Here is a 21,932-nt window from a genome sequence, read left to right as displayed (position 1 = left end):
AGTTCAGTGATATGGCTTCACAAAATGTGACTTTCCATTTTACCACAGTAATCCTTCTAAATAGTCCCAAAAAACCCAATGTACCTCAAGAGTTGCAGAAGTACAACCGTGATTAATGACAAATATGGCTGAATCTTCTGTTAACCTGTTAGTTCAACAAAAATATAATAAAACAGCTTAAGCATGGACTATATGCTTTACGTTAAAAACTAAGCACTAAAATATCTCCTTACAGAAAGATGCAACGTGCTTTGAACTAATCAAAATAAAAAAGAATGGTAGGAACAGAAAAAAACAAACGGGGAGAAAACAGGGAGGAAAAAAAATAGAGTTTAACTCCCCTTCTTACAATGCAGAGTACTAATACATTCAGACATGTTCAGTAAGAGCTGGACAATATATGGATTATGTTATGCATGGAAATAGAGAAATAAATGCATGCTCTATATTCTAGGCTAATTTCCTCCTAACCTACAAATTCATCTCTAGTCTCAACTGAACTTGTGCTATGTATGCTCTATGAAAAAACAAAACAAAACGCACACATGGCAGATGCTTGTTTTCTTTGTATGATACATGTGACAGTTTTTGTTACTGCCTCTGGAAGGTTGAAAGGCCAGGAGAAGCAACTCTCTGGATCCACTAATTAGTAGTCACTAACATGACATTTTCTTGATTCTCAGGTCAGCAGGTCAGTTTTGAGGGTGAGTGACGAGAAATATTTTGAGGTACTCAAGAAAATAAGGTCTATTAAATGAAGACAAAATCGGCAGAGAAGTAATACAGAAAAGGTGCCTGTTCTATCTAGGAGTTCTTTGTTTTCTGTTTTGCCCTGAAAATGCTGGAAATAATTATTTTCAGGACAATGAGAAACACTGTTCAGCACAGATGATCACATCAAGACCCAAAACATAGCCAAATAAACTGTTCTTTGAAATAAATTTGCAAACAGTGTTTATGCCTGAATGCAGAAAAAAGGGTTTTCTGTCACAACATGCCCAGCTAGCATTGATCAGTGCAAACACTGACATACCATACTGGATTAACACTTTCTATTGTCCACTAGAACCTGCCTTTCAAATAGGTCAAAATGCTATGGTTTCCACTGGCTAGCCAAACAACATTAAAAACAGACAGCATTTTATTTAATCCAGACTGAAATGCTTTAACCTTTGTTTGACTGCAGTATGGATAGGACCATAGTTATTTCACACCAATATTTACCTTACCAAAATTTGTTTGGGTTGCTGTAATAACCTGTGCTACATTCTACATCTTTGAATAGGACTATGTCTTTGTCCTAACAGTACAAGCAGATGATCTTATTTGGGTGCATTGATTTGCCATCCCCCAGCCCCCCCACCCCCCTAGTCTATTTGGACTACTTTGGAAGAACAGCCAGTGGCTATTAAACAATTTTCCTCCACACATGAAAAAAATCCAAGGCACCCCTACAACTTTAAGTTCAGACTTGTAAAGAGAATAATATGCAAAGGAAAATTTACATTTCATATTCTACACACTGCATGAAAGAAATAGTTCTGCAAGGAAAAATTTGTCTTGGATTGCACAAGAACAAAGGAATTTTAAGCATAACTTGTTAGAAGGAATGGATAACAAAATATGAAAGTAGTTAAATAAAAAGTGATCATGGGTCTCTAGCTAAGGTGTTGCAACAATTTTGTATTTACTTGATATTAAATCTCCAGGAATTATGAGGAACTTATAACACCCACTTACATCTCAGTCAGCTAAGAGCCACTCACCACTTTAAGTTCAGCACTTCTGTTGGCTACAGGATTTGCCAAGCAATTTGGAGAAATCTAAGGGACTCCTGCCTCAGCTACAAGCACTGTCTTGGCAGGTAACTTTCTTGCAAATCACAGGTTGGCATGTGCAGTTCCATTTTGATTTTATTCATGTGTGTGTCTTCAGAGAAGTATCTGTCCCTCTAAAATCTAAACACTCATCTTTTCATAATAGTTGGATTATGTGAAATGAAATATACAACTCTATGTGGACAAAGCATGTATCTATTTTGTTCTGTGTTTCATCATGGGTTAAGGAACCAGATAAATGGTTTCAGAACACCAAAAACTGTGCTACATTTATTCTTCCTCCTGTTTTAGTAACAGTTTCATAATTTTTGCTATCATGACATTGAACAACATATTTATCTGTTACTTCCACAGAAGGTGAAAGAGAGAAGCATAGCTTCGCATGCAAAGTAATGTTACTTCAAAATACAGACACTGCCACTGTTATACCCTCAACTCCTTGCACCAGTGTAAAGGCTTTAACTTGCCCCTCTCCATCCAGAGGCCTCAGATCCAGCTTTAGTAGACACCTAAAATTTACAAAACCAACAATATCTTTGCTATGCTTGAGGTTGAATATCACTAATCTACTTGTTGTAGCACCTAGACTTCAGAAATATAAAGAAATTTGTGATATAGATAAGTGGACAACCCAGAAATGGTTTTGCTTCATTTAAATCTAAATATTAAACTGATTTACAAAGTAACTTTTAAAGCAGAAATGCAAGAAATAACACAATTATGTTTATAAACTTGTATGATTACATGACTTTACTCAGACTGCATAAGTTCCAGGTTTGCTTCCTCACTATTTACCAGATCACACTTCACAAGAGCAAATTTAAAACATATAAATTAGTTTCTGTGACACTGTTTCATAAAATGACATGGCTTTCTGTGAAAGACAAAAAATACATTAAGTTGAGAGAGAGACAGGACCTCTTAATGGATAAAAAATAGCTATAAGCAAATCTTGCACACATTTAACTGTGCAATTGCAGGCCCTGGCAGAAAAACAATATAAGGAAACTGGTGAACATAGATGAAAGTGCCAAAATAAAGACGGAAGAACTATGGGGGGAAAATTGCAACAGTGCTAGGAAATTACTTTTCTAGTAAAAATATTCATGTTCCTTGAACAGATAACTGAAAAAATATATGACTTTTTATAAGTGACAGATAGTTAAATGAAAAATGCAAGAATTAATCTCTGAATTAGACAAGCAAAATACATTTCCCATAGTCATTGAAATACCAGAAATTACACTGCACTAAACGATTTGCAGTTCACCCTGACTAGGACACAAGGGACCATAGATTTTAAGACACCAATTAGAAAATTCCAAGAGTACTTTGAAACTAGAAACATCTCACTGTTCTTGGTTGCTGCCACAATAGTTATCAGCAATGTCTGTGTACAGCTAGAAGATCATTACACATTTAAAGCATTCTTCCAACAGTCTTTAACACACATTAGCAATGTACAGGGCAAAAATCTCTGAACTGGATATCAGTATGAATAATGCTGATTTCTTAAACTAGCAGAACAACTCTGCCACTGTAATTCATAACCATCAAACTTGTGATGAAAATTTCAAAAAAATAATTCCTAAGGTCTTTGTTAATAAAATAGTAAAACCTTTCAGGTCTGAGTATAAAACAAATTTACACAGATTTTTTTTCCTCTTCACTTTGTTCCAATTATATGGATTATATTCAGATCCTGGAAACCATTTTCTTTTCTTATTGTTAGCAACCATGCCTGATTTTGCCATTTTCCTGAAATTATCTGTTTCTGATCATTACCAAACCTCTAAATGAATGGTCCTTTTTTGATACTTTCAAGAAGAACATATACATTTCTCTTTTTGTTGCAGAAACTTGACAGTCCTACATAGTAACTAAACCGGATTATATACGGGCAAAAAATTGGTACTGTATCACTGTAAATTTCGAAGACTGAAAGCACAAAGAGAAGAAAACAGGAACTAATAAGATGCACAAAACCTGCTCAAGGTGCCAACAAGCGCATATCATGTATTGTGGGTAACACTGACACTGCCCCCCTCAGTTCCTACCTATGTCACATACATACATTGGATACAAAAGGACATGTTTTATCTGATAATCTGCAAAAATATGCAGGTCCCGTAACTTAATCTCAAAAAATCATACAATGATCAATTTAACAAAAAAATGCAGACAAAAATGATAAACATGACCATGAGTAGGGATGAAAACTAACAAGTGTAGTAACATCTCAGCTTGGTTTTCTATTACATAATAAATACACAGATGACTGTCACATTCACTCATGGAAATTATGTTGGCTACAAAGTTTACTATTATGGTAAATTAATCCTAACACATGGTGCACACTTATACATGAAAAATTGAATTGCAATACTTTTGAAAAATTACAGTTGAAAAGGAGATTTGGGGCAGTGTCATTTAGAATAAGGAGATACAAAAAACAGAAGCAAAAAAAAGATAAATTTACAAAAAGCAGATACATCTGTCTAACATTCACTAGGAAAGAAGACTCTACAAAATTCTAGTGTCATGTTTTTATCTCTCAAGACCAAGCTTACTGATCCTAATTCTATTTAATATATTACTTACAGAAATAAATACATCCCTTCAGATACTTCAGTATACTTGACAGACTTTGGTCTGAGGAACAGCTAATGCATTCAAAGTGTCAAGAAAACTCAACCTTAAACCTTTGTCATGGCCATATGGAAGGAATTCCAGAGCAAATGAAATGACAGCTACGGTCCATGAAACACTAATAGGATTTCCACGTGTTTAGTGTTTCATTATTGCTCAGACAATGGCACATTTTCTGTCTTGGTTGTGCTACAATTACGACTACGACTAGAAGAAGACCACAGAAAATAGTAGAGAACAAAAGACAACTCCATCCTACTGTTTCAGGGGAAAACAATTTTCTACACGATCAGTAAGAGCAGCTGGGTGGTGGTGGTAACCAGAGCTGCACGTAGCTGCAACAGCAGCTCTGCGTCTTGGGAGTGTCAGTGCCTCATGGCAATGCTCCATACTTGTGAATACCCTCCACAGCAGAGAGGCGGAGATGAGGACAGTATTCAGAGCCAACTCAAACGTCAGAGTAGCCTTGATAAAACTGAATCTCACTATTCCCCAAATGAAAACACATTAACTTATTCTGACTTCATCTTTTGGAAAGCAGGGCAGCAAAATTCAGCTCTGCAGCAGGCACAGGGCAGCTCAAGGGCATGGATGCTGACATGGGCCATCTAGACATGAGGCAAGAGAAATCTCCCTTTGGCTCTCCAAATATAGTCCCCCCAGGTCCAGTTCTCCTTTGTCTAGCACCCAGTGTTGACTCTGGTTATCACCACCATTTCAAGTTACTGAGACTTAAGACCTTCTGTTCCTTGGGTGGATTGCTTATAGTCACATCTGTTGACTCCTCTCTTTAGAAACTGCTCTTCTGAATAAGCAGCCCTTACGTGAGCTCCTGCAGTCTGCCCGTAAGGAAAGGGCCCCCTTTCTACTGCAGAACTGGAGAAGGAGTTGGGGCACAGTAAAGAAAGAAGCAATATAGCCACAACAAAACCAATTTGCTACATGTGGTTCTGCTTTGGGCCCCAAAGAAGAGATGACAGTGTCTGCCAGAGGCAGTAAAGGAAGAGAAGTGAATGCCTAAGGAATTGAGAGTGTTGGGAGAGAGTATAAACAGGCACAGAGCTAAGAGTCACCCACCCTTCCTTGGTATCATCCTCCCACATGCTGAATATTTTCCTGATGGCTATGAGAGCAGGCAGAACGCTAGAGCTGCAGTGGAGCAACTCAGCTGGTGCAGACATTTGGGCACTGGTCCTCACAGTTTTTCCACCTCCGTGCTCGCCTGGGGCAGGTGCTCCTTGTGCCTGCGCCTTGCCCTCCAGCAGTACAGCTCTGCTCAATACACGTTTCACTTCTACTGAGGGACCCCAAAGAGACTCAGACCCACAGCAATATCAGTTACAAGATTTACTTATCTCACCTTAAGTCAGCTCACAAGTTCGGTTAAACTCATAGTCCCTTCCCTCACCCCAAGCACTGTCATGTCTGTTATATGAAATCAAACTGTTGCACTTAGTATCAAGTACAATATACAATATTAAGTTACTGCACAAGGAAAAAAGCACACAATTTTATTGACTATGGAACTGAAAGCTTGATATTATCCAATTACGACACTGCTTTGTCCAGAGTTTGTGAGGGAGAAAAACCATGACAGAGAAGTGAACTGTTCACTGTAGGATTTCCAGAGAGTATTCCCAACAGCTCCAGCCTGTGTGAAGCAGTTACATGACCCATTCCGGCCTGGGAAAACAGCCTTACTGTTTTTAACATACAAAAATAGATTTTCTACTGTGACATAAGAAAACAAGTCTGTTGTTTCACAGACTCCTTCTGTTAAATCTCATGTTACTGCAATCTAACTTGGGCTTTCATTGCTAAAAAGAATAAATAAAAAAAAAAAAGATGTGTACATAAGTAAAATCACTTGTCCTTATGCATGTGACTCCTAATTCAAATGCCTCCTTACCAATTTATACAACCTTCAGACACTTGTTTACTTAAAAAGTTTTCTCTTTCCTAACAGTTACCAGTTTTACTGGTACCATTATCTACCTAAATCAGATTACAGTCTTTTCAAGAACCTTTCAGAGAGCAGTTTGTATTTTCCATCAATAATATAAAATAGTTAAGGATTATTTCCATACACTTCACCTACACTCTTTTGCAGTATGAGGCTCCTGCAGTTGTAAAATGGCAGTGTTAGTAGGAATAATGTACAAAAGGCATGCACAAGATTCAGGGATAGTCTTCCTGAAGATGGCCTTTTAGAGGTGTCTGTCATATTTCTTAGGGTTTGGAGGAAGAGATACTAAAACAATTTATACTGCAACCCAGTCAGGCAGTTTTGTAATTCTTAAAACATGGGAAACACAAGGGAGGCTTCTACGGAGCTGTCACTGTTGAATGAAAGAGTAGCTGACATATAAAAGTAGTTTTCTGATTTTTTCAACTCTCTTTAAACCAATCTTTTTCAAACACATGGTTCATAAAATCTCACAGGAACCTCTCTGTCATTTCCTGAAAAATAACTTACTTGGCTTTCTAAACTACAAAACCTATCCCTTGCCAATGATACACTGGCTATGGAAATCTAATTTGTAACCAAACCAAGATGCTACAAGATCTGACTTGTTTTTGGCATTTTTCTTTATTGGTCCTGCAGAGGACAACTGTTACATAGATGACAGACATCCTTTCAAAATCACATTGTCACTGTGGTTACCTATTTGGCTAACTTCCTTACAATCAGACTTAAGGGAAATGTGTTGATCGTTCACTGAAAAAGGAAAAAGTTTACAATCCATGCTAAAACCCATAGTTATGCATAAAAAATAAAATTAGCCTAATCTACTCTATTTGCTCATCTAGATCATCTCAATATCTCTTATAATAGATGTGCTACTAATAGAAAAAACTATGAGCCTCTCTATGGAAAATATTAGCTTTCCAACAGACACAGTAAATTGGGATAAAATACTTGAATACTGCAAAAAATAACCGATGGCAGAAGTGTATTTACAAGAAACAGATTAAATCTAAATTGGATAAAATATAAGGAATCTTGTATTTTGCCACAAAATCCTTTGCTATTTTATCTGGAGAATCTGTAATGAATCCTCTCACTTCCCAAGGCAGGATGCAATTCCTAACCACAATGAAAGTACCCTCATATTGCAGCCAACTAGCAGCAAGAAGCTCCTTTTTGTGAGCAGTTAGACACAATATTAAGTTTTTCCTAGAAACATTGAGTCTGTGTTATTCTGTTTGCACGTGAATTTGCTGTCTGGAGTGAATGCACCCGGGTGACCTAATGCCTCAAAAACATAGATATTTTGTTTACAAACAGAAATGTAGATAGTGCCAAAGAACACATAAAAATACATACTAGCAGCAGGGTAATAAGCATTTCAAAGGAACTGACTTCCTACTGCCTCATTTTCCATGGTATGTCTATCAGAGTACATGAATTTAGTCTTTTTCTCTCTTAGTGACTAACAAAACACATATGAATATAAAACATTACAGGATTTAGTCAAGATACTATACACACAAGCTATTAAAATCAGCTCCACATTTCATCATGGTGATTAAATACCAGGGGAAAAAAATAATGTAAATCCACTTTGCATCATTTCTTATTAGGGTCTCTGCAGTAATCCATCTGAGAAGTCTCTGCTCCTCTTTACCATGTAAATAGTTCATCCAAGCAAATTTTTAAGAGCAGTAGTCAAAAGAGGTTGTTTTTCCTAAATGTCTGTGCAACTCAGCAAATATCTTTCATGTATTACATTTAAATACTGTGATTATCATATTTTCAGATCCAAAATGGAGGATTCAAATGTTACTCTGCTAATGAGAAGATAAGCAGTCAAGATCCACGTAACACCTTCAGGCAGTTACTTTCACAGAGTTAAATCATCCAAACTTCAACTAAATTGGCATTGGCCTGTCTTCCAAAATGGAAACCTCATTACCTCTGCAATTGCCTGCCACCTGTATTACTCTTACACACAACTAACAACTCTGCTTCAAACATCAGCACTCATTCCTGGAAAGACAAGTCACTGCATCAATTTATTAAAGAATGCAATCCTGCTCACCAAAGGTTTCCCTTGCCGGGTCAATCTCTTTGGAATGGTAATTCAAATTGGGACAAAGAAATAAGCTCAAATATATATATATGACAGTTTTGTTACTGGACTAAGCCTGCCGTGACTGAGACAAGAAAGACCTGAAACAGGTTACCAGGATGTGGCTATCAAAGCTTCCAGCTGCAGAAAATCAAATGTTTCTTCATGTGCAAGGAAGATAGAAAGAATGGAAGTGACAAACTCTGCACAACTCCTGAATAAAATGCAACACCAGCTACCACAAAGAGTGCTCAGAAATAATAAAATATTGCACCCAAACTGAGCTTTAAGTTCTTGAGCTTCCGAATTTACATGCTGTGACTGACAGAGTATTTATATAGTTGGCCTGTTGGACACAGTGAATGAAAATATTCCTGAGTCAGATTCAAACTGGCTCAGGGACTGGTGACAGCATTAACAGTAGCAGCAGCATGGGCAGCACACACTGCAGAACTCATTGTAAAGTTTGGACAAAGCTCAGTGACAAGAGGGCCAGCCTGCATCTGTTCAAGGCATGTCTATGGGAACTGCAGTCAGCAAGGTTCAGGCATACCACAAAAGGGAGCAGGTGAGCATGAAGTTCAGAGCAGGGTATGGATTTTATTTGAACATAAAGAAATAACACAGGGAAAAGAAACAAATATTTCCTAACTTGCCTTCCTTACAATAGAAAACATGTAAATCAAAGACACTACAAACAGAGAAATACATTGATATTAGCGGAAGAGCTTAGGCAGCACAGATTTTGACTCAAACAGCCATGTCTGAGAAAAGGCAACATCTAAAGCAATTATGGGAACTACTTCCAGTACAATTGTGTCAAAAGATTCTATATCTTCAAAGGCAGTAGAAATACTAATACAAACCAATATCCACCATAACATATATAATAAAAGTATCCTATTAGTAATTTTGTGATATAAAATTGAAGCTATCCAAGAATACTGGCAATATAGTCATGTATTCACCATTACAAAGACATGAAAATTGAATCAGTGAATATTATATTATTTTGCAATAATATAACTTGCCTCACTTGGAAGATGGTATTGATATCTTGCCTCACTTACTGATATTTGCCTTACTTGGAAGATGGTGAGGCAAATATCAGCTAATTACATGCCTGCACAAGTATTGAGTCAGATAAGGTTTTATGTATCCAGCACACTTCTGTGAGATTTTAAATAAGTTATAAATTGAGTCTGATGCAGGAAATGTGTAAATAAAAGCCAGCATACATAGTGCAAACAAAGCAATGAGATGTGGATGACTGAAAATTGTGCTGTTTTTAACTGCTGTCTGTTGCTTGAATTGATAATACAGTGTGGCAGTCTTCTCAAATGTTAACTCAAAACATCAAACAGTACTATTCACAGGCCTAAAAATCCACAGTTGCATTTTCTTCAATGAAGACAAAAATAGAAGACACAGCCAAGCACAGACTACCAAAGAACTACCTTGACTTGAACACTTTTGTATCAAAAGCAAGTATCTACCTAAAAACAGCATTATGAGGAAACAGAATCCATACACTTGTTTAAGCTCAAATATGAGTCACATTTCATGTCCTGGATTCTTGGGTGTGAAAGAAATCTTCATTTATTTTACTAGACAACTCGATGTTCATCACCAGTGGATACCAACCAAGTTCCCTATTTAAATGCATACAGACATAAAACCCTAAATTCAGTTCGACAAAAATACTACCAAGGAAATATTAGAGATACCACTAAGAAGTCTTACAGGTACAACACGATACTGTCACAGGTATCACTCCCTCCTTCATTCTGAGGCTTCAAATTTTCTTCTTGCTTTATTAGGTACTTAGTGAAAACTTTACTCGCCTATCCAAACCTCTTTGCCATTTTTCCTGGGTTTTACCTTTTGCACTGAATACAAAAACTTCTGTAATTTTTATTCACATAAAATGATGCCATAAATAGCTTTTTCTAATATTTTTTCTGTTACAAAGGCTCTGTTACTATGAAACTGCAGTGTGCCCCTGCAGAAGGCATGCAAATGCCTAGTTAACTCTAAGTTTTTATTTGCAGCAAAAGTTGATTCTTCTACATATTTAGAGAAAGTGTCACTTTTCTGTTTACAGGGCAAAAAAAAAAGATGCAACCCACCCTATCCTACATGTGACTGACTGAGAAGTCATCTCCAACTGACTAAGCAAGATAATACTCATCTTTCTGTACACCCTCTGTCCCTACTTACCTTTTCTTTCACTTGCATGTTTTTAATGGATAAGAATTTTAAAAGGGGTAATGAAGGGGGACATTCATCTTGTACCAACTAATTCCTCACCCTCACTGCTGTTATTTTTCTTTTTACAATCTCAGTAACATCTGAAGAGGACCTGAGATGGAAGTAATTTAATAAAATGCATTACAGAATTCAATGGCAGAGCAAGGAGCAATTGGAATAATCTAATATTTTCCATTACAAGACTGCTCTTGATTACTTATAGTTTTGCCAACCTTTAATTTTTGGGCTTAGATTTTCTGTATCAGGTATGCGATTCAGACAGAAAATATTTTTAGAAAGTTACAGCTGAGACAGTCCAAACACACACTTAAAGAAAAATACATTTTTACATTATCCATGCCAAAAAACCCAATGAAAACACCAAAACCCAATCCAAAACAAAACCCAAACTGCTTCACTCAAATTTCTCCAAGATGTGGACAAGAAGACCAGGAAGACATCTGGGAGGAAAATTTGGCCAAGTCAAAAACTTCTGGAAAACTGCCTAACTACTAACAAAACTTTGCACTGAGTATGTTCATAATGTAGTTCTTCCAACAGGATAGGCACTGCTGGTGCTCTGTTATTTTCACAGCATGTCTGATCTGATTGAAAGCTCATGGCTTCTTCACAAAGTTAGGATAAATTTCAGGCCTACAGAACACCTTTCTATTGAGAAGCAGCTATAATGTTAGGAAGCAAAAAAACAATTGGAGGACATTTTAAAATTTTTGTGTAAGAGATGATGAACAGGAATCTATGGCACAGGGAAACAACACCTGAGAACACCATACTGCATTATTGTTAAAATGAGGTGGCCAAGGAAGAGTAGAAGGGGTCTGTAGTCTGAAATACTCCCCCTATTGTATTTTTAAAGGGAATACACAATTCCACTGTGTATGAATCAGAAGTGTATGTCACTGCACCTGCTTGCTCTGAAAACCCACTGGTAACACATGGTACTCCTCTCCCTCCCTGCACAGCTCGTGAGGCAGCTGGATGACAAAAACCCAAGTGTCTCTTAGTCAAGAGGTCTATATTAGGGACCTCAAAGGTTGACACATGTCTGGGGTAGTACCTATACAAATGATATATTCCCTTCCCTTAATTCCCAGTTACCTGCTCAGGGATGAAAGAAGTAAAAGGGTAAGTAAAAGAAGAAAACTGCTAAGAAAAAAGGGTTGTGAATTTAAATGCTTACAATGCCATTTAAGCTTTTCACACAATGCAACCCACACTGCTGCACATACCTACTTGCAGCATTCAACCACATGCTCCTTTTCCCCACTGAGTGTCCACTTGGCTCAGCATGCATGACCAATTGTGGTGGGAACAAATGAACAAAGGACAATGTCCTTATGGTGTTCTTCCATGTAAGAACTAAAAAAAACAACTTAACAAGGAAAACCACACATACAGAAAAGTATGGCAAATAGTAACATCATGGTTACTTTGGAAACTTTCGATCTAAAATTCAAGTGCTTTTGAAATGCTGAACAACTTATTTCATGTTTGTTCTTAGGAAAAGCTACTAGGAGCATCCAGATTGGGCACAATTCAGAGGCCTGAAGTTAAAAGTCCAAGCCCTAAACACATATCTTTCCATTATACTAGAATATTCTGTTATAATTCTATTCCCACATCTTTCTTTCCACTGAAAACATTTTCTATCAAATCTTCAATCCGTTCTTTTTAAAGAACCAATGAAAAATTACTGCATGCAAAGACTACTCAATTTTTCTGGAAAAATAAGACCAGACCTAGAGCCAAATCTGGCTTATTTAATAGTTTCATTGGAAAGTGTATATAGTAGATAAACACTGGAGCTGGGGCCCAGAGAAGTAGTGGAGAAAGCCAAAACATGATAGGACATGACCCTGTGGAATCTGATCTACATTGGCCCTGTGTGGAACAGGGGTGGTGGGAGGTGTGCCTGGACCTCCATGGGCCCCTGCCAACCCAAATGACCTTATGACCCTATTGGATTTCCTTCCAAGGCAAGAGGAAAAGAAAAAAGATTTCAAAAATTGCTTCTTTTTCTATGCTCATTTTTTGGAAGACACTGAGAAGACCCAGTTATACATTCACAACTGTCACAATTTTTAGAGTTTTTTTGGGTTTTTTGTTATCAAGCAGCAATTTGCTCTTCAGGTTTGCGAAGTTTCTCTAAAGATCCTGTTGCAATATTTTGAAGGTGAATGGGATAGAAGATGACAGATATACCCATTAGCTTCATGATATCTCTCTTTTTAAGAGTCTTTAATCTTTCCCACCAGGTACAGAAAAAAAAAAACAACCTTAGGTCCAAAAGTTACTATCAAAACAGCAATTTATTTGCAACTGACAAATTCCTTCCAAATTACAAAGAATGCTGGTTTGTTCTTACAGGAATTCTAATGACACAGGAAGGAATCTCAAGCATGCCTCACCTTTCTGGTTCCTTCAATTTCCTCTGTGACTTCTGAAGTGCTTACTTATCCATTTATTATTTCCATTCCAAACAAGGAAAATATTAGCTTTTATGAGTTCTACAAACAGAAATGAAATGTGTCAGGTTGCTGGTGATCTAACAGTGGCTTCACTGCTGTTATCACTGCACACTATAATACACTGCCTGTAACACTAGCAAAAACTGGAGCTTTCCATATGTTGTAAAATTTGCTGGATTAGTGGTGAAGTCTATTGGATTACCAACAGACAGTATCAATTAACTTAAAATTACACACTGATTAATATACATGTATAACACAATGAAAGTTACTATTTAATCCGGTGCTATGTGATTAGGATTTAAGGTGAAGTTTCTAGCTGAAGAAGCCTTTTCTACATTCACAAACATGCAAACCATCAACCTATGTTCAATGAGACATAATAAAAATTGAAAGTTTAGTAACACTTCTCCATAAAATGAATTTAACATCCAATAAACTGTATAAATTTACGTAATCAAAACTTTTTTCATGTTTATCAAAACTGATCCACAGTGTAATAAGAATCACGAGATCTATGCTGCACTAATTTACACCAATCCAAATCACATGTGCAAAATATGCCTAATTCTGCATATGTATTCTAAAATGCAGCAGAAGAAAGCATTATGCTGTCAAAGCAAACTATTATTTAATGTGCAGCATGTGAGAGGAATTGTACTGCTGGTTAAAAATAAGGGTCTCCAAAAATATTGAAAATGTCTACCTTTTTTTAGGCCCAGTGTCTGTTTAGCAGATAACTGAAGGAAAGACCAATCTCAAAATGCTACAAAGGACCCAAAAATACCCAAAATTATCTTTATCAATGAAAACCAGCTCAGTTACTAAATGAAAAAGGAAAGCATTTAAGAGACAGAACAGTAAAAAAAACAAAAAAACAAAAAAAAACAGGAAAAAACAAATCTTGTAAGCACAAGTTTTTACATCTTACTAACAATACACAACCATGAAATAATCTTTTTACACTGCCAGATCTATATACATTTCAAAGGTGTTTGGGTTTTGGGGCATTTTTTTAAATTTTGAGGTAGCACAAAACATCCACAAATTAATGAACACATTGAGCTTAATATATCAATCAATCAATCAATCATGTAATCCCCTGCCTGCTTGTAATAAGAGGCATTTAAAATATTAGCATATCAGGGACAGAAGCCTGAAAACAGTTATGTTTTCCCTTGTTCTTAAAATGGGAATTCAAAATTCAAATTTTTAGTGAAAAGTTCCGCTACTGACTAAACACTGACACAATACCTCCTCCTCTCTACCCCCTTTATACAAGCTGACTCACAGTGCTGTGATATCACCCTCAACAAGTATTCTTCCACAGATCTAAAACAAGAAATTAAGACATGTTTCCTCTTTTCCCACCTTGCTTATAAGGTATTTTAATCAGTGAAAAGTTAGCACTTTCTACACTTTTGTTAATGTGAAGAAAAAGGTTCTCTGACTAAAAAAATCTCAGGTGACTTCCAAACCAGATTTCTACTGTCCCCTCTCAAGACACCTATTTGCATGAAATCTCTTACAGTTTCTCTGCTGGTATAAAATGCAGATGCCACTGCACATCAGGCTTGTGTTTGCCTCTTTGCACAGACAGTCCAAAACAGTTTTCCTGATCTGTTTCAACTTGAAATGTTGTCAATATATGGATTGTCTTGCTTTCTAATTCAGTGAAAAATCTAGTTTTCCATTAGTCTCTGCCTTTCTAATTTTCGATACAGCTTTACTAAATGTAATTATTAAAGGCAGATTCAAGAAAGCAATTACTGAGCTACTGGTTTGTATCTCTGAAGTCTTAATAAGGAACAAGAAGTTGAAGTGACAGAAACACTGCAAAATCTGTAAATTCAAAAAAAAAAAAAAAAAAAGCCAAGCCAAAAGAAACCAGGTTATGTGCTTACTTTATTATGTACAATACAACAGAGAGAAAAAGAATAGTATTGAAAATTGCTGTATGTTTGGGGCAACCACACAACTAATTGTTACTACAAATGAGTTTTAATCTTTTTTATCACTGGGTTATACATTATAATTACAAGTGTATTTCAAAACTACAGGAGAAATAGTTCTAGAAAGAATCTTAAAAATATCAGATCCAGAATGGGACTGTGAACAATGGAAAGTAGCATTTTATTCTGTCTGTTTGGGGGGATTTTCAATGTGTTCTGGAAGTTACAGTATTTGGAGGTGTTGTACTGGGCTATGAGATATCTACTCTCACTTGCCAGTATAAGGAACTAAGTAAAAAAAAGGAGACAATTACATTAGATTGGTCTAAACCTACAAAGTATCCTAAAGCACAGGCAGGTGCTAAGTTGAAGCAGATCCCTAGAGCCCTCTTGCTAGTTTCTAGAGAACTTGAATAATTCTCAAGATTTGAGTCCAGACATAAAAGACCATATAAGTAAGATATAAGAATACCCTAAGATATAGAATATCTTCCTGCTGTGTAATGACTTCCTCCACTCCACAAGTCAATCACTTCCCTTTCTACACCCCCAAAAAAGTGGTAAATATCCTGGTAACAATTAATTAAGTTACCAAAATCCTGCTTAAGAGCTACAACTGACATTACTCTTTTTGTTACCATTATTGTATGCACACTAATACTGTTTGGTTGGTTTTGTATGAGGAAAAAGTGACATTTTTTATTTGCAAGACCACATTACTTGTTCTGAGTGACTTCATGAGATAAATTAGAAATAAACTCAAAATAATTTTCTTATTTAAAATAAACATCAGCCTACACAGAGCTGTCCAGCAGCATCTCTTTCACAGCAATAGTTCATAATACACAGTAAATTAACTGAAATATGTTAGCAGAGTAACAATTGATAACTTAGCATCACATACTTTGCATTTCATTGTGCTCCTTACAAATTTATAATGGCAGATGAGCACCTGGTCATTCCCTGTATACAACACAAAGCACCAAATAACTGACAATATAAAGAAAAGGTAGGGGTATCTGAGAAAACAGGGAATGCATGCAATTTAGAGTGGTTATGCTTGGCTGTTCTTAACCAAATTTCATGCCAGTCTCAAGAAACCTTTCTAAACATTACAGATGAGGACAATTATTATCTGAAAGCCCTGCAAAAAAACTCTTAGAGAGAGAGGTGATGGAAACCTGAAAGTCCAAACTAATAACTCCAGAAGTCGACGGGAATCATGACACCTGCTCTGAATCCAGGCTTCTTAGCTAAGACATCCAGGTACATATGAACAGTATGGCCAGTGACTGTTGAAGACCCATTCTCCAATACATAAGCACTCCAATACATAGGCATATGCCCAAAACCTGGCACAGCAGAAGCATGGGCTTTTCTCCATACAAATTATACTTCAGTGTAGTGGATAAGAACACTAAAGCATGACAACATTATTAAGGCAGCAAAGATATGGAAGAAATACAAGAGGGGTTTGAGTTGGAAAGCAGCATAAATATCATGCAGTTCTAACTCCTCTGCCATAGGCAGGGACACCTTTCACTAGCCCAGGCTGCTCAGAGCCCCATTCAACCTGGCCTTGAATACTTCCAGGGACAGGGCATTCATAGCCTCTCTGGACAACCTGTTCTGTACCTTACCACTCTAACAACAAAAAATTTCTTTCTTATGTCTAATTTAAATCAACTCTTTTTCAGTTTAATTCCATTGCCCCTTGTTTTATCTCTATACACCCTTGTTAAAAGTCCCTCTTCATCTTTCTTGTAGACTCCCCTTAGGTACTGAAATGTCACTAGAAGGTCACTCCAGAATCTCTTCTTCTCTAGGCTGAACAATCTCCGATTCTCTCAGCCTTTCCTCAAAGAAGCAGTGCTCCATCCCTCTGATCATCTTTGTGTCATTCCCCTGGACTTATTCTAACATGCTGGTGTCCCTGCTGTGCTGGGGACCCCAGAACTGGATGCAGCACTGCAGGTGGGGTCTCCCTGGAGTGGAGCAGAGGTGCAGACTGTGAATTCTATTACGTTCCTGTATACACACGCACACACCATCACACAGATATAATACTCCCACTTTCTCAGCAGTTTTGCCAGTGGCCAGGAAAGCAAGGTAGAGTGCAAGCTGGTATCAGTGACGTTGCTGTTATAATGTCAGATCAGATCAACACATCAGCATGTATTACTTTAAGTTACAAAACCTATAGATTTTTCTAGAAACAGATTTTATTTTACTAACATATTTAGTTTATTTTCAAAATCATGACTTCCACATTTTGCTTCTCATATAGCAGCAAGTACAGTAAAGAAATATATACATCAGGATATATACACGTATATATATACACACATATATACTGCACAGGAAGGATTAAACCAATCCTCAAGATGAAAGGCCAAATACCATGCCCCCTGTTCAAAAATCTTAAATGTTTATCTACCCCCAACCATCTATTACAGAAACTTCCTCTCTGCACAGAAAACTGTGCTCTGGTACTCATATTCTAAATTTCTTATGGTAAAATAGGAGCAAGTATGTTCCACAGTGCAAGACCCATCACACACCAAGTATAAATGAAACACTGAATAGTGCTAAACTCTTTCATCTTCATCTTAACTCCAGGCAGTTGATCTTCATTGGAATCATGAAGCATCCCAAAAATACCTGAAACTAGAAAAAACCCTGCATATTCCAGCTACAATTCCCCACTATGGAATATAACTGTTTTCATAGTTAGTCCTCTACTGCCATTTTTGAAAGTATTTTTAAGCTTCTTCACAACTGAAAAACAATAAAAGCAACCAAAATACCTCCAGTTTTTTGATTCTGTAGTGAAATATTGGAGTTCTCTAATGCTTTGAAAGATTATGCTAGCATGAATAGATATTTTACTCATTGTATGCTGCCTAGGTGAACATTTTGAATATTTCTTTATTCTTCCTTCATTTTAGCATCAAGTAGGACCCAAGACTTAGTACCAAAATACAAGCATAAAAATAAAGGTAATTTGTAAGTGGGCCATTCTGTTCAGTGCTGTCCTGCAATATAAAAATCCTTTTTATTCTCTTTGGTCTTTTTGAATGATTTGACTTGTGCAAGCCAGAACCATTTTGTTGCATGCTTATGGAAAATGAAAAATCTTGTCTGTAGCAATACCAAATCATTTATACACAGCAGACATCAGCTGTCATTTCTGTCTACCCCAGCAGTACGCCCCCTCCCACACTTCCCTTTAGTCTAGGTGAGCTGTCAAGTTTCTAGTTTCTGATGTGTATTTACATCACTCAATGACATCTGACAGTAGTGAAAGGCCACAGAAAACTGCTTATTGATCAGAGCAAAACTAGTTGATGGAACAGATGAGGTTGTATCACAGAAATGCAGCCACACTCAGGTGATGACATTTTGCTCCCTTGTATACAAGTGCTTAATGGAATACAACTTCATTATATCATGCCACTAGTGTTTAAAGAATTGCACAGTTCTCATGAGTGTTTTGTCTATGCGGTGATGAGGACAATCTATTTGTACTGGTACCAATATATTACTAACCTGTTTTGCTCATGAACACTTGCAAACTACCAGCCAATGTGTCCTGATGAATATAATAAGAGACACTGAAGACTCAATCTTGCCAAAATCTAATTGAGCTGACCTTTTAAAAAAAGATGGAATTACCATTTAGGGAGCCAGATCTACTTGAGATTTAGTTCTGCAGAATACTGTGCTGCGTAGTAAAGACATTTTAAATGACCACTCTTATGCTTGGGACTGGTACAGTTTCCCAGTGGAAGTGATAACTCATCATTAGTATTTCAGAGGTTATTATATCAACTTGTATGAGAGTCTTTCAAACTGTATTGATTTAAATGCTGAGGCATTCATGAGCAGAGGCTCTCCATACAAAATGTCCTGCAGCTAAAATATTAATTTTCTTATTTTCATTACTTTCTTCTTTTGTTATCTTGGACAGAAAACTCATTTTCCACAGAGTAACCTGTCAGAGTATAATTACACTATACAACCATTTCTTACAGAATCTAGGTTTACATTATCAGTCTAACTGGAAAACTCAGGACAATGTCAGCACTAAGTAAACTGCAGTGATTCAAAAAAAGCCCATATGTTACAAGTAGTACCAGAAGGGCCTGAAATCACGAAACTTCTAGGGGTACAGCACAGGCATCAGAACTTGCTTTCCATTTCATGTCTTACAGAAGGCAGCAGCAGTAGGTTTTTCTTTCCAATAAAAAATCCAGAAGGAGAAAAGATGCTGATGGTCCAAAAGTTGCTCTTTATAGTAGGTAAGTGATGATCAACCTTTTGAAGTTAAGCCTTGCATTTAGCCTGCTTATAAATGAATACAGTGAATGTAAATAAATCAGTCTTCTGATTCAAAACAAAATTATTCACCACCTCAGACAGAAATTTCTTTCCATTTCAAGGGGAAAAAAATAAAAGACTCAGTTCTCAGAGAAAGCATTTCCTATACCTTGATTTAGGCAAGAAGCATGAAACCAGAGGTTAACTAAATCCAAATATCAAACAACTAGAGAAATCTAAGCTTTGAAAATAATAGAGAAATGCATGTGAATAATGTCTTAAACAAGCAGAATACATTTTCTGTTATTCCACAGTAGAAACAATATGGACTAATTTGTACAAACTCATTAACAACAAAGGAAAAATGTGAAAGCAGTCTTGCTAATTTTCAGTCCAGGTGTTATCACCAAAACTTCGTTCAGACAAAACCAATAATGGTTAGAAGTGTTTTCTTCTTTTCTTGGGGTTCTTTTAATGCACTTTCTACATAAACCCTAGAAGAATTCTGCTTTCAGACTCAAAAAACCTTGGGGTAACCTGACACTTTTAGAGGTCATCTGGCTAAGATTGGTACAGAGCAATTAATTTTTCCACCCCAATAAAACTTTCTAATTCTCATTCCAAAGAGGGGAAAAAATAAGGTAACACAGCAGTTACCTGATCAAATTTATTTTATTAATTCTGGCAAAACAAGTTCCTTATTTGTTGGGGGTTTTTGTTTATTTTTTTCATCTCAGAAGCAGATGCATTATCTCACTGAACCTTAAGAATTTCAAAGTGTACTAATTATTTGTGATGGAAAATTTCAGCCCAGAAACCAATATTTACAATTATTCACAAAAGTGAAACCAAGAACTGATTTATAGCAAACAGCTTTCAAATACATCTTTAACATTTTTCACAGCTAGCTCAGTCTGCATCTAAAAGAAACTGTGTCATCTCAGATGCTATGAGTCTTCAGCTGTCAGCATTTATTTGCACATACACAAAACCATGCATATTTAATATATACAGATCTAAGGGGGAAATGTAAGATAAAGAAACAGTCCCACATTCAATGCATATGATGCCAAATGTCTAAAAAGCAAACTGCCTATAATCTTGAAGTCAGTGGGAAGGAAAGAGGAACTACCCCAGATAATAGAAAAGTATAGATAGGATGCTATTTTAGGTATATTTATGAAACTTATTTTAGCCCTGAGGTTTTTTTTAAACACAGAAAACAAAGATGTGTTCTGTTTTTTTCTGTAAAATCTTCTAATACATAAGCTTTTACTCATAAGGACTAAAAATTATTGAGAATAGAAGAGTATCTTTAAACAAGAATTTGAAGACAAATTACATTTTGTTCTTTCCAAGTCTGGTCTTTGTACTTTGTGCTTATACGGAAAACAGGAAATTCTCTTCATCTGAGTTGTCAGATATGCATAAATATCTGGGCTGAAAGCCTTGACACTGATACTGGTGACAGTAGCAATTTCTAACCAATTATGAAAAACAAAAAATCCCTATGTGAACCTACTTCTAATTTAAGCCTGGATCTAAAACTATTTGTTTTATTTGAAATGCAAAGTATCTGTCCAAAGCACAAGAAACATCTATCTACCTTCAATGAAGTCACCCTGAAAATTAAGGAAACACTATTCCAAACTGCACTAGTACCTTAGAGTCAGTTCCCTCAGCAAAAATACTAAGCCATACATGTCCACCCTATTAGAGCAGGAGCTAAGAGAAATGGAAATAAAAGTTGTATAATAGGCTGCTGACATAAGGATGTATACAGGATGTGCAAAATTTGAAAGTGAATTATGATGAACACACTTCACTCTTTCAGTCTTTAGATAATCTAAAACAACTTTACATCTAATAATGTAATTACTTAATTTATGTTATATTCAGCTTTTATTTTTTTATGGCCAATCCTAACTGTATCATGCAATAATACAAATGGCTTGCTCACATTTATGGCACCATTCTAATATTTCTTGATTTTCTAACACAAAATCATATATCACAGGCATTTGCTTCTGTTTAGATGGCACAGAAGACCTTTTCTTCCCTGTGAATAATTCACAGAAAGCCACATCACTTCAAAGAACAGAAACTGACTCTTTATGACAGGGATATATGAACTGCGTAAATGCCCAAGCCATTGCTCAAAGCATGCCTGTAGCAGTATCATCATTTCTTCCTGGACAGGCACACTTAGCTGAAGCAATGACTTTTCTGTTTTCTTAGATAAACTCAGTAGAGTTAAAGTCAAAGTCAAAAGAAAAAACTAATACTTGGATTCATTATGCATTACAGGCATCTTCCTTTGTTAGTGAATAAGTATAGATTGTAGTGCCATAGACTGTTGTC

At 36.4% G+C, this 21,932-nt stretch overlaps 1 protein-coding gene across 2 annotated transcripts in view; it reads right to left on the bottom strand.

The window, feature by feature from the left end:
• The window catches only part of SNX24 (sorting nexin 24), a 95,611-nt gene that overhangs the window by 43,361 nt on the left and 30,318 nt on the right, over window positions 1-21,932 (bottom strand). The gene's annotated exons all lie outside the window — the stretch shown is intronic.

This window comes from Anomalospiza imberbis, chromosome Z (assembly GCF_031753505.1).
Source record: "Anomalospiza imberbis isolate Cuckoo-Finch-1a 21T00152 chromosome Z, ASM3175350v1, whole genome shotgun sequence".
Lineage (NCBI taxonomy): Eukaryota > Metazoa > Chordata > Aves > Passeriformes > Viduidae > Anomalospiza > Anomalospiza imberbis.
This window is presented reverse-complemented; position numbering and strand designations above follow the sequence as displayed.